The sequence below is a fragment of the Ambystoma mexicanum genome, chromosome 2p (assembly GCF_040938575.1).
Source record: "Ambystoma mexicanum isolate Mex_15411 chromosome 2p, UKY_AmexF1_1, whole genome shotgun sequence".
NCBI classification, from domain to species: domain Eukaryota; kingdom Metazoa; phylum Chordata; class Amphibia; order Caudata; family Ambystomatidae; genus Ambystoma; species Ambystoma mexicanum.
In genome coordinates, this window is record NC_090923.1 from 570,632,022 (window position 1) to 570,646,453 (window position 14,432).

General features: G+C 53.4%; 1 protein-coding gene and 1 long non-coding RNA gene across 3 annotated transcripts in view; one reads left to right on the forward strand and one right to left on the reverse strand.

The window, feature by feature from the left end:
* The window catches only part of LOC138566566 (uncharacterized), a 57,341-nt gene extending 45,284 nt beyond the window's left edge, over positions 1–12,057 (reverse strand). Inside the window, exon 1 of the long non-coding RNA XR_011301965.1 lies at positions 11,947–12,057. This is a non-coding gene — a long non-coding RNA (uncharacterized lncRNA). The remainder of the gene's footprint in view (positions 1–11,946) is intronic.
* A 471-nt stretch (positions 12,058–12,528) lies between these two features.
* Positions 12,529–14,432, forward strand: part of HEMK1 (HemK methyltransferase family member 1) — a 546,172-nt gene continuing 544,268 nt past the window's right edge. Inside the window, exon 1 of one of the 2 annotated variants that reach the window (XM_069644061.1) lies at positions 12,529–12,776. The gene's annotated coding sequence lies outside the window, so the exon portion shown is untranslated. The remainder of the gene's footprint in view (positions 12,777–14,432) is intronic. The other variant, XM_069644062.1, reaches the window with a different exon arrangement.

The following is a 14,432-nucleotide window of genomic DNA, read 5'->3' on the forward strand; positions in this document are numbered from 1 at the left end:
AGAGCCCTTGAATTTCTGAACGATATAAGTTTGCACGGGCAGAGTGGGTGCATGAATAAGTGCATATAATGCAATGAACGGTGTAGATAACTTCAGATAGGTCTGACGACGATTCTGGAGTTTTTTCCAAGTGCATTGAGGTACCACCATGCGAGGAGGGGTGACAAAGGAAAACAGACGATCTTCAAGGCATGGTGTATTCAGATCGTGCAAGAGCGCAGGAAAGTGCAGGAGAGGGGGGGACAAGTGCGAACAGTCAGTCAGAAGCTGGCTAAGTGCTGAGAGATGCCACTCTCATAGGTCATTGACCATGTGCAGTAACGATGAGGCAAGTGCAAGGCCCGTAGGCAAGTGCGAGAGGACTGGCGAGGGTGCCAGGGACCTGTAAGATTATGAGGTACACCAGGCGGCCAGTCAGCAGGCTGCGAGGAAAAGGAGGGAGAGAGGGATAGAGAAAGGTTAGCAGAGTAGAGGGAGAGAGAAGGAAGAGGGGAAGAGGAATGTCTTAAGGAGTTTCCGGAACTTAAGGAGATCAGGCTCAAGACGGATGGCGGCAGGGAGGCTATTCCAGAGATAGGCCCCTGCTGAGGATTAAGATCTCCCTCCAAATCTCTGCTTGGAAAACCGGCTCACTCGCAGAAGGTTGGAGGTAGATGAGCAATGGGCTTAGGAAGGACAGAATTTATGTAGGCAACGTTGCAGATAGGTAGGTCCCAGACCCCAGAAAGCCTTGTGGACAAGGCAGAGGGTCTTGACCTTGATCTTTGCAGCCACAGGGAGCCAGTGGAGGGATTTCACCGCCAGAGAGATGTGGTCCCTGGGCTTGAGGCCAATGATAAGTCTTGCGGTTCTGTTATGGATGAGTTTCAGAGTGCGCAGAGCAGAGGCAGGGAGATTGAGAAAGAGGCTGTTGCAGTAGTCCAGCATTGAGAGGACCAGGGCTCTGGAGACAGTGAGCCGCTGGGGGAAGGTGAAAAAAGGAAGAGTACCTCTGAGGAGGTGTAGCTGGACTTTAGAGCTGTCCGAAATGTGAGTGGAGAAGGCGAGAGTGTAGTCGAAGATGACCCCCAAGGTTTTTTGCTTCGCAGGTAGGTGCGGGCGCAGGGCCAAGAGAGGCCGGCCAGATTGAGAGTGTGAAAAGGGGAGCAGGAGTCCCAATGCGAACGATCTCAGCCTTATTGGCGTTGAGGCAGAGGTTGTTTGCAGCACACCATGACTGAATTGCGGACAGACAGACATGAGCGTGGTAGAGGAGGTGGCTGAGGGTAGCCTGAAGGAGAGTTGTGCATCATCCGCATAACACTGGAAGTTAGAGATGAAAGTGGCAATCACATGTGCAAGGGCAGCCATGTAGACATTGAAGTACCGGGGGATAGGTTAGAACCCTGGGGAACACCACAGGTTGGAAGAACGATAGTAGAGAGAAAGGACTCACGTTCCACCTGGGATGGCCAGTCGGAAGGGAAGGAGGTTAACCACGCTAGAGGCTAACCTGTGATTTTCAGGATGTCATGCAGACGTGCGATCAGGATGTTGTGGTTTACTGTGTCAAAGGCAGAGGAGAGGTCAAGAGGAATGGGGACAGAGGGAGTGCTAAGTGTCGAGATTTGAGAGCAGGTCTTCACGGGTGTTCAGAAGACTAGTTTCCATGCCTCTGGATGTTCTAAAGCCAGACTGATGGTCGTGGAAGCAACCAGCAGTTTCAGTGTGGAGGGTGACATCCCACCATCCCTCCCTCCAAACCCACACAAAGACACTAACATCTGTCCCTCCATAACTATACCAATATGCTCCACCCCTCTCTCCAGAGCCACACCCATATGCTTCACCTCTACCTGGAGACTCACACTCAGATGGCGCCATCTGCCCTCTCTCTAGACCCACACCCGGATTACCCCATCCCTTTGACACCCACATGCTCCCACCCCTCCCATGGACCAACATCCTTCTTTCCCGACATACATACCCCATCCTTCCATTTACACCCAGATGCCCCCTTCCTTTCCACCATAGTGCTGCAGCCCTCACTCAGACCCACATGTTCCACCATTCCCCGACATGCCCCCGTTATATGCCCTGTCCCTCCATTCCAGATCCACGATGCCCCCTCCGATCCGTACTCCACCAAGATGCCCCAACCCTTCTTTCAGTCCCATACCATGATGCCCTGTCCTCCCTCCGCACAGCAAGATGCCCCCATTCCTTCCCCAACCAATGAGCCCCATCCCTCCTTCCAGACCCACGCCAATGGGCCCCATCCCTCCATCCAGCCCCACACAACAGTAAAGACAGACAAGTGATCACAATTCAAGGGTGTTTATTAAACTGTAAAAGGTAGGTTAGAAAAACGCCCAATTTAAACCTGAATCTAAGATTGGACAAAGGTTCGACCAATACATAATAAGGCAGTACCAGTGGCGTCTTGTCAAATAAAAGGGCCGATACTTAGAAAAATCTATTGCCAATCCTTAGCTAAATACAAAAGAAGTGTGGGATAATGTTCAAAAGAAGGAAGTGTTCACAAAGAATATGTCCGGATGCGGTAATCAGGGTCTTCCTTCCCCACGTTTTAAGCATGGGATAAGGTAGAGTTCTGGAGCACAGGACACGCTCGAGCCTTCCCAGCACGAGCCAACAATTCCGCTTTCAGGACCTTCAGTGGTCAAGTCTCTTGTCTCAGAAGACCTGATGTATTCGAAAGAATAAACAAAAGTTCCTTTCCTTATGCACAGTGGGTGATGACTTTTCACCCCTGAATTCCCCTCTTCCGGGCTCAGACCCTTTTGGATGTCAGGTTCCCTTCGTCGGGCTCAATATGATATGATATGGCATTTGTAACGCGCCTATACACAGGCGTTTCAAGTGTTTCAAGGCGCGACGAGGCAGGGAGGGGGAAACGGGGGAAGACACACAACGATCCTACTAGGCCACGTGTCATTCAGATCGCGCAAGTGCAGGGGAAGGGGGAAGGGACAAAGCGCAAGGGGAGGGGAAGGGGCAAGTGCAATACAAGGTAAGTATATATAATAAAAAGAATAGGGCCAGCTGGTGGCAGGTGCAAGGTAAGTGCAGACAAGTGCTGGGAACGGGGGCTGTAGGGATACAGAGACAGTCCCGCAGAGCAGGGGTTGCCAGCGAGGCAGTGCAAGTGCAGAGTGGCTGGGCCCAGGACCGAGGTCGGCGAGAGTGGCCCAGTTGCAGATTAGGTGCAGATTCAGCGAAGAATTAGCAGGGGAGAGGGAGAGAGAAAGCAGAAGCAAAGAGGAAGGTTTTGAGGTGCTTCTGGAACCGTAGATGGTTCTCCTCAAGTTTCAGGGAGGCAGGAAGGCTGAGAGATCTACCCCCAGCTCGTTGCTTCGAGAAGCGGCTGACCCAGAGGGAGTTGGAGACGGATGAGCGAAGGGCTCGGGAAGGAAGATATTTAGGAAGAGAGAGTTGAAGGTATTTAGGCCCCAGGCCCCAGAAGGCCTTGTGGACAATGCAGAGGGTTTTGAACTTTATCCTCGCAGCCACTGGGAGCCAGTGTAGAGACTTCAGTCCTGGAGAGATACGGTCCCTGGGCTTAAGGCCAAGGACAAGTCTCGCAGTTCTGTTCTGGATGAGTTGCAGAGGGCGGAGAGTGGAGGCAGGCAGATTAAGATAGAGGCTGTTACAGTAGTCCAGCTTTGAGAGAACCAGGGCTCGTGAGACAGTGAGCTTCTGGGGGAAGGAGAGGAAGGGAAGAATACCTCTGAGGAGGTGCAGCTGGTAGTGTGACTTCTTAGAGACGTCAGATATATGAGGAGAGGAGAGTGTGGAGTCGAAGATAACCCCGAGGTTTTTTGCCGTGCAGGTAGGTGCAGGAAGAGGGCCAAGAGAGGCACATATGGTTTATCAACACAATTTCTCCTGCGACATTTAGGAATCTTAATGTCTTTTTAAACAGTTCACTTTGGACATCCCTATGCCGGGTTCACTCTTATCAACACACTGTATATCGGGACTTTAGAATTCGCCCCCTGTTTATCGGCATCCCTCTTTCAGGTTCACTCTTGCCAACTTTGTCAATCGCTTATTTTCTCAATCAACTCTTACGATGCGGGATTCACTTCCCTTAAGTTCACAATCATCTGGCGGTCAAAGACTTGACTTTACCGAGGATTTTACTAGACTTCTGTATGACCACTTTGACCGGTTTCGGGCCTTTCCCAAGGCCTTCTGCTAACTGTAGGTTTTAACAATCGGGTAATCACCCAGAATTTCCAGAGTGAGCACCCACGTGGTGCCAGACTCCTCTGTTGCAGGTTTTCCCCTTTTAAGTATCAATAGTTCTTTGTACTTTCACAGTTCAATTAGGCGTTTGCTACTTTCAGTTCAACACAGTTCGGTTTCTTATCGGAACTTCTCTCGTCTCACCGGCTGTGATGAACCGCTTGGCTTTCTTCTCGCTGGAGTCAAGGTTGGTACCACAGAGACAAGCGTCTCTCTCTCCGGCCTGGTTATCTGCGGAGGAGGGCCCCGTGTACTGTTGACATCTGCTGCAACATACGCTGGCTATTGGTCACGGTTTTATGATTCCTTCTGCCGAGGTTTCACAGGCCTTGGTCGGAAAGGGCAAGGTCGCTTCTTCCTTGTCACACTCTCGATTTGCGTCGTCTTTCTCCTCTTGAACTGCTGTGCTGAGTTAGTTCTCCCGTTGTGCGGTGTGCCTTGCTCATATTGTGCTCTCATGCTCCACCTTTTATCCTTGTGGGGAAGGGAAAGGGCCGTCCGGTGTGTGTGATTTTGGTCAATTTCCTGACCCTGGTAATGGGACATGTCAGGTAGATGGCTCAGGTGTCAGTCCATCGTCCTTCGTGATATGCCAAAGTATTCGCGTCGGAGGTGGGTGGGTCGAGTGTTTGAATATCCTATGTGATAGGTTGGGGAAAAGGTGTTATAAGAATGGGGATACCGCTTCCCACTCGTCGAGAGTCCCAGCTCCACTCCCTGAGGTCCCCCCATCCATGTGATCCTCCCTCACTGGTCCACCCCCAGGAACTGGATCCAATAGCGATCGCTGTGGCATGGCTACCAAGATTGCAGATCCTTGGGGACTAGTTAGGAAGACACCTTCAAGTTTCTCACATTCACTCCAGACCCAAGCCAATGTGTCCCATGCCTCCCTTCACACCCACAACAATGTCCACATCCCTCCATTCCAGAGCCAGCCAAGATGCCACCAACCCTCCATGCCAGACCCCACCAGGATGCCACCAATCCCCCTCTAGACCCATACCATGATGGTCCATCCATCCTCCAGATCCACACCATGCCCCATACCTCCCTCCAGACCCAGACCAATATGCCTCCCCCAGACCAATGTGCCCCATACCTCCCCCAGAGCAATGTGCCAGTCCCTCCCATCAAAACCACACCAATGTGCCCCATCCCCTCCTTCCAGACCCACACTAAGATGCCCCCATCCTGCCCTCCAGATCCACACTGTGCCCCATACCTTCCTTCAATATACCCACATCCCTCCCCCATACAAATGTGGCCGTCCCACCCATCAACCCCAATTTAAACCCACACCAATGTGCCCCATCCCCTCCTCCAGACCCACACCAAGATGGCCCCATCCCACCCTCCAGATGCCTACAGATGTCCCCATTCCACCCACACCAGAATGCCCCATTCCACCATCCAGACCAACAGATACCCCATACCTGTTCCAGACTGACACAATGTGTCCCCATCCATTGCAGACCCCACCAGGATGCCACCATCCCTCCATCCACACAGTAAGGTGCCCCCATCCTGCCGTCCAGACCCACACCTAGTTGACCCATACGTCCCTCCAGACCCACACCAATATGCCCCCATCCCTACCACCAGACCAATGTGCCCCCATCCCTCCCCCAGACACATACCATGTCCGCCATCCCATCAAAAACACACCAATGTGCCCCATCCCCTCCCTTCAGACCCACACCAAGATGCCCCATGCCACACTCCCAGCCCACACCTAGATGACCCATGCCACCCTACCGACCAACAGATGCCCCATACCTGTTTGAGACCAACACCAATGTGCCCCATCCCCTCCCTCCAGACCCACACCAAGATACCCCCATCCTGCTCTCCAGACCCACTCCTAGATGATCCATCCCTCCAAACCCACACCAATGTGCCCCCATCATTTCCCAGACCAATGTACTTGTCCCATCCATGAAACCCACGCCAATATGCTCCCATCCCATCCCCCAGAACCCCACTTATGTCCCCATCCCACCCAAACCAGGATGCCCCAACCCTCCCTCCACACCAATATGCCCCGTCCCCCCATCAAACCCACACCAATGTACCCCATCCCTCCCATCAAACCAACACCAATGTGCCTCCATCCAATCCCTCCAGAGCCACACCAAGATGCCCCATCACACTCTCCAGACCAATAGATGCCCCATACCTTTTCAGACTAACACCAATTTGCCCCATCCATTGCAGACCCCACCACGATGCCACAATCCCTCCATCCACACAGCAAGATGCCCCCATCCTGCCCTCCAGACCCACACCTAGATGAAACATTCCCCCAGACGCACAATGTGCCCCACCCCTCCCCCAGACACAGACCATGTCCCCTATCCCTCCCATCAAACCAACACGAATGTGGCCCACCCCCCCTCCAGACCCACACCAAGATGCCCCATCCCACCCTCCCAGCCCACACCTAGATGACCCATGCTACCCTCCAGACCAACAGATGCCCCATACCCGTTTCAGACCAACACCAATATGCCCCATCCCTTCCCTCCAGACCCACACCAAGAAGACCCATCCCTCCCTCCAGACCCAGACCAATGTGCCCCCATCCATCCCCAGACCAATGTGCCCGTCCCTCCCATCAAACCCACACCAATGTGCCCAATTCCCTCCCTCCAGACCCACACTAAGATGCCCCCATACTGCGATCCAGACCCACACCGTGCCCCTGTACCTACCTCCAATATACCCCCATCCTCTCCAGACCAATGTGACTGTCCGTCCCACACATCAAACCCAATTAAAACCCACATCAATGTGCCCCCATCCCCTCCCTCCAGAACCACACCAAGATGGCCCCATCCCACTCTCCAGATACATACAGATGTTCCCATCCCACCCACACCAGATTGCCCCATCCCACCCTCCAGACCAACAGATACTCCATACCTGTTCCAGACTGACACCCATGTGCCCCCATCCATTGCAGTCCCCACTAAGATGCCACCATCCCTGCATCCACACAGTAAGGTGCCCCCATGCTGCCCCCAGACCCACACCTAGATGACCCATGCGTCCCTCCAGACCCACACAGTGCCCCCATACCTCCCTCAAGACCCACAACAATATGCCCCCATCCCTACCACCAGACCTGTGTGACCCCATCTCTCCCCCAGACAGAGACCAATGTCCCCCACCCCTCCCATCAAAACCACACCAATGTGACCCACCCCAAGATGCCCCAACCCACCCTCCCAGCCCACACCTAGATGACCCATGCCTCCCTCCAGACCAACAGATGCCCCATACCTGTTTCAGACCAATACCAATGTGCCCCATCCCATCCCTCGATACACACACCAAGATGCCCCCATCCTGCTCTCCAGGCCCACACCTAGATGGTCCATCCCTCCAGACCCAAACCAATATGCCACATCCGTCACCAGACCCACACCAATGTGCCCCCATCCCCCCCAGACCGATGTGCTTGTCCCTCCCATCAAATCCACATTAAACCCACACCAATTTGCTCCCATCCCCTCACCAGACCCACACTGATGTCCCCATCCCACCCAAAACATGATGCCCCATCCCTCCCCCAGACCCACATCAATGTGCCTCATCCCTCCCATCAAACCCACACCAATGTGCCCCATTCCTCCCATCAAACCAACACCAATGTGCCTTCATCCAATCCCTCCAGAGCCACACCAAGATGCCCCCATCCCACCCTCCAGAGCATATATGCCCCATATATGCTTAGACCAACAGCTATACGACCCATCCATTGCAGGCCCCACCAAGATACAATACCTCCATCCACACAGCAAGATGCCCCCATCCTGCCGTCCAAACCCACACCTAGATGAAACATCCCTCCCCCCAGACCCACAAGGTGCACCCATTCCTCTCCCAGACACAGACCAATGCCCCCATCTCTCCCATCAACCCCACAACAATGTGCCCCCATACCCTCCCTCCAGACCCACACCGATGCCCCATCCCTCCCTGTATAGCCACACCAATGTGCCCCGTCCCTCCCATCAAATCGACACCAATGTGCCACCATCCACTCCGTCCAGAGCCACACCAATACGCCCCTATCCTACCCTCCAGATGCACACAGGTGTCCCCATCCAACCCACACCAGGATGCCCGATCCCACCCTCCAGACCAACAGATGCCCCATACCTGTTCCAAACAGACACTGAAGTGCCCCATCCATTGCAGACCCCACCAAGATGCCATCCCTCCACACTGCAAGATGCCCCCATCCCGCCCTCCAGACCCACACCTAGATGAAACATCCCTCCCCCCAGACCCACAAGGTGCACCCATTCCTCTCCCAGACACAGACCAATGCCCCCATCTCTCCCATCAACCCCACAACAATGTGCCCCCATACCCTCCCTCCAGACCCACACCGATGCCCCATCCCTCTCCGTATAGCCACACCAATAAGCCCCGTCCCTCCCATCAAATCGACACCAATGTGCCACCATCCACTCCGTCCAGAGCCACACCAATACGCCCCTATCCTACCCTCCAGATGCACACAGGTGTCCCCATCCAACCCACACCAGGATGCCCGATCCCACCCTCCAGACCAACAGATGCCCCATACCTGTTCCAAACCGACACTGAAGTGCCCCATCCATTGCAGACCCCACCAAGATGCCACCATCCCTCCACACTGCAAGATGCCCCCATCCCGCCCTCCAGACCCACACCTAGATAAACCATACCTCCCCCAGAACCACAATGTGCTCCCATCCCTCCCCAGACCAATGTCCCCTACCTCTCTCATCAAACCCACACCAATGTGCCCCATGCCCTCCCTCCAGACCCACACCAAGATGCCCCATCCTAACCTTCCAATCCACACCTAGATGACCCATGCCACCCTGAAGACCAACAGATGCCCCATGCCTGTTTCAGACCAACACCAATGTGCCCCATCCATCCATTGCAAACCCCACCAGGAATGCCCCCATCCCGCCCTCCAGACCCACTGTGCCCCATCTCTCCCTTAAGGCCCACATTCATGTACCCTCACCCATCCCCCAGATCCACACTAATGTGCCCCATCCCTCCCCCAGCCCCACACCACTGTGCGCCATCCAACCTGACCCACATCAATGTGCCCCCATCCCTCCCCTAGGCCCACATCAATGTGCCCCATCACTCCCCACACCTATGTGCCCCCATCCCCCCCACAGAACCACACCAATGTGCCCCACCTCTCCCTCCATACCCACATCAATGTGCCCCACCCCTCCCTCCAGACGCACACCAATATGCTCCCATCCTTCCCCCAGACCCACACCAATGTGCCCCATCCCTCCCCCAGCCCCACACCACTGTGCTCCATCCCTCCTGACCCACATCAATGTGCCCCCATCCCTCCCCTAGGCCCACATCAATGTGCCCCATCACTCCCCACACCTATGTGCCCCCATCCTCCCCCACAGAACCACACCAATGCGCCCCACCTCTCCATCCATACCCACATCAATGTGCCCCACCCCTCCCTCCAGACGCACACCAATATGCTCCCATCCTTCCCCAGACCCACACCAATGTGCCGCATCCCTCCCCCAGCCCCACACCAATGTGCCCCATCCCTCCCTCCAGACCCACACCACTGTGTCCCTATCCTTCCCTCCAGACCCACACCAATGTGCCCCCATCCCTTCAGACCCACACCAATGCCCCATCCCACCCTCCAGACCCACTGTGCCCCATCTCTCCCTTAAGACCCACACCAATGTGCCTGCACCCATCCCCCAGATCCACACCAATCTGCCCCATCCCTCCCCCCAGCCCCACACCACTGTGCCCCATCACTCCTGACCCACATCAATGTGTCCCATCACTCCCCCAGACCTACAACAATGTGCCCCATCCTCCCCCACAGACCCACACCAATGTGCTCCCATCCTTCCCCCAGACCTACAATGTGCCCCATCCCTCCCCCAGCCCCACACCAATGTGCCCCATCCTTCCCCCAGATCCACATCAATGTGCCCCATCCCTCCCTCCAGACCCACGCTACTGTGTCCCTATCCCTCCCTCCAGACCCACACCAATGTGCCCCCATCCCTCCAGACCCACACCAATGTGCCCCATCCCTCCATGTGCTCCATCCCACCAGACCCACGCCAGCGTGCTCCCATCCAACCATACAGACACCACCATGATGCCCCATCCCTCCCTCCACACCCACACCTAGATGAACCATCCCTCCCCAGACCAATGTCCCCCACCCCTCTCATCAAACGCACACCAATGTGATGCATGCCCTCCCTCCAGACCCACACCAAGATGCCCCATCCCACCCTCCAGACCAACAGATGCCCCATGCCTGTTTCAGACCAACACCAATGTGCCCCCTCCATCCATTGCAGACCCCACCAGGATGCCCCATCCCACTGTGTCTCATCTCTCCCTTCAGACCCACAAACATGTGCCCCCATCCATCCCCCGATCCACACCAATTTGCCCCATCCCTGCCCCCAGCCCCACAACTATGTGCCCCCATCCTCCCCACAGACCCACACCAATGTGCCCCATCCCATCCTCCAGACACACATGAATGTGCCCCACCCCTCCCTCCAGACCCACACCAATGTGCTCCCATCCTTCCCCCAGACCCACAAATGTGCCCCATTCTTCCCCCATACCCACACTGTGCCCCATCCTTCCCCCCAGACCCACACCACTGTGTCCCTATCCCTCCCCCCAGACCCACACCAATGTGCCCCATCCCTCCAGACCACACCAATGTGCTCCATCCCTCCATAATGTGGCCCATCCCACCAGACCCACGCCAGCGTGCCCCCATCCAACCATTCAGACCCACTATGTCTCATCTCTCCCTTCAGACCCACACCCATGTGCCCCATCCCTGCCGACCCACATCAATGTACCCCCATCCCTCCCTCCAGACCCACATCAATGTGACCCATCACTCCCCAAGACCTACACCAATGTGCCCCCATCCTCCCCCCACCTATGTGCCCCCATCCTCCTCACAGTCCCACACCAATGTGCCCCACCCCTCCCTCCAGACCCACATCAATGTGCCCCACCCCTCCCTTCAGAACCACACCAAAGTGTTCCCATCCTCCCCACACCCACACCAATTTTCCCCATCCCTCCCCTAATGTGCCCCATCCTTCCCCCAGACCCACATCAATGTGCCCCTATCCCTCCCTCCAGACCCACACCAATGTGCCCCATCCCTCCAGACCCACACCAATGTGCCCCATCCCTCCAGACCAAACCAATGTGCCCCATCCCTCCATGTGCCTATCCCACCAGACCCACGCCAGCGTGCCCCCATCCAACCATTCAGACCCCACCATGATTCCCCATCCCTCCTGATCCATACCAATGTGCCCCCATACCTCCGGACCGACACCGATATGCCCCATCCCTCCATAATGTGCCCCATCCCACCAGACCCACCCCAGCATGCACCCATCCCAACATAATGCCCCATCCTCGCTCCACATAGCAAGATGCCCCATCCCCCTTGCAGACCCACACCAAGAAGCCCATGTGCCTCTCTCGAGAAACGCGCAGATAGCCCCAGCTGACCCCCTCTAAAACCACCCATCGCAAACACACTATCAAACATTAAATTAAGTCACCGTTGATCAGGTAAACACCACCATTCACTGTCCCTGCACTTCTCCTTTTCCTAGCCCGCCATACCTTTTACGTTGAATAGATTAACTCGCTGCAAGCCAAAAGCACGCAGATTCCGGTTGTACTTGCACCAGAAACCGAAACATCCCCACTAACTAAAATTGCTCACGAAAATCACAATGATAAAGTCGGAAGTCACGTGAAGAAGAGCAGGCGGGCGTTGCCATGGTCCGTTTCTCGGATGGGAAGTAGACACTACCATCCTTTAATTGAATGCCCTTCTTTGAATATGATATTCCTTTATAGCTTTAGGCAACCTTGTATGAAACGCTCCGGAAGTGCGCCTGGTTACTTAATAGAAAATATGCTTTCTGAAAACGCTGAGCAGAAAATAGCATATTTCCTTAAAAGTCGAATAAAAATATGTTTTGTTTAGCATGTAATGCTTTCGATCAGTTTAAAATAACATTCTTAATAAATGGGTGCTGTAGATATTTTTGAATATTTTAAAATCATTATTTAAGATAGTTTGCGAGGTTTCAGTTTTTCTTACATAGTGCACTCTGACATATGTCGGCCTACACAGCATATTCAAAGATGGTTGCCCTTTTGCCTAACTTCGGCGTTGGCTACAGGACAGTAATAGCCATTTTAGAACTGGAACATGCTTCTACGGGAAGCATGTGTGAAGTTCCATCATGAGATCTATGTATTAGTCTTGCAGTAGCCGGTGAATAATAAGTCAACTTAAGCTTCAGCGTCGTCTTGATTGGCGAGTTTTTGGAGAACATGACATCCACAAGGTTATCTCATTCATAGTGGTGGATTATGCAAGGAAAGCTCGGCGGTTCATGGTTAAGGTATTCTGTGCCCAGCAATACTTGAATCACGTAGAGGTGAGATGTGCTTCAGGTGGTCTCATGTAGCAAATTGACAGTTTAATGCTGCGCTGCCAATGATAATGTCTGTCACGGGTCATCTCAAGTTTAGTGGAGCTCTGTGTTTATTTGCCTTAATTCGTCAGGAACAGACATTGGTTGCTCTATGATGAAGTTACAGTGTGTTCGTGAGCTTCTGCTCCCACATGGGGCAAATTGATTGCGATGCATGGCTTGAAATAAAGAGTAGCTAGGAGTGAATCATCATTACTCCTAGTCTTACTCTTCATCGTCTTAGTACTTGCGCCCTTCCTCTCCTGGTGCACAGGGAAAAAGGGCATGGTTTGTTAGGCTGTAATGAACTGATACATTATAGTGAATAGGCGTGTTCTGCACTTACTGGAGACGGGTGGGACATGTATATTATATTGAAAAGATAGATACCTAGATAGAATTGTGAACACTAGCCTGTGTCGCATCTAGATAGAGTTGTGAATATTAGCATGTCCACACTTAGGTAGAACTGTGAACATTAGCATGTCCACACTTAGAATTGTGAATGTTGGCATGTCCACACCTAGATAGAGTTGTGAATATTAGCATGTCCACACTTAGATGGAATTGTGAATATTAGCATGTCCACACTTAGGTAGAACTGTGAACATTAGCATGTCCACACCTAGATAGAATTCTGGACAGTGGCCTGCGCCGCATCTGGATAGGATTGTGAATGTTGGCATGCCCACACCTAGATAGAATTCTGAACAGTGGCCTGCGCCGCTTCTAGATAGGATTGTGAAGGCCAACAAGTGCCACGCTTAGACAATACTGTGAATGTTAGCATGCTAAAGGTCAGGTAACCCACTAACCAATATAACCTCAAACTCTGCATACTTATCTCACTCAAAAACTCACACAACCATCTCTTGCACCACAAGCCGCACGCACTTCACAACACTGCATCAACACATAAGCCGGAGCAACAGCACACGCGGACTGACACCGATCCAAAACCCGCACCAAAGCTCAGCATCCGGTGTATACCGAGTTGAAGCTGCCAACAGAACACCACTCCTCTCACTATCCTACTCCCTCTTCACCTTACTAACCCACCCCCCGCCCCCCTTATCGTTTACAGATCTGCCAGAGCGCCTGGGGACCAATTCCGTTGCTGACGGTGCGCGGTACAAATACCTTTAACATTTAACAAAAGATGGAATGGATTCATGGTGGGGGAGGTTGGGACCGCACAAATAAGTACTTTGACGAGGAAGAGTAGGACTATGAGTAATGAATATCACAAGTAAGTAATTGGCTAATTACCCCACCTTCCTCTTCCCAGTACTTACTTGGAAAAAAAATCCATGAATAGAACACAGACCAATCACAGTGCTGCTCCAATACCCCCTCATTAATTTATTACCAGCCACAACAGAAAATCACCCTTGGACAAGTGAAATATCTTGGGTTGGTCCAGGTCGCCGCCCTGCAGGTGACCTTAATGGACACTCCCTGCACCTCTGCCTAGGGCGCAGACATCCCTCTAGTCTAGTTGAAAAACCCTTAATAGAGGCTGGCAAGGGAACCTGCACCACTGAATAGCCCAAAACAATCACTTGCCGAAACCATCGGCTAATAGTAGGCCTATGCCAGGGTTGGGACCCCCACATGTAA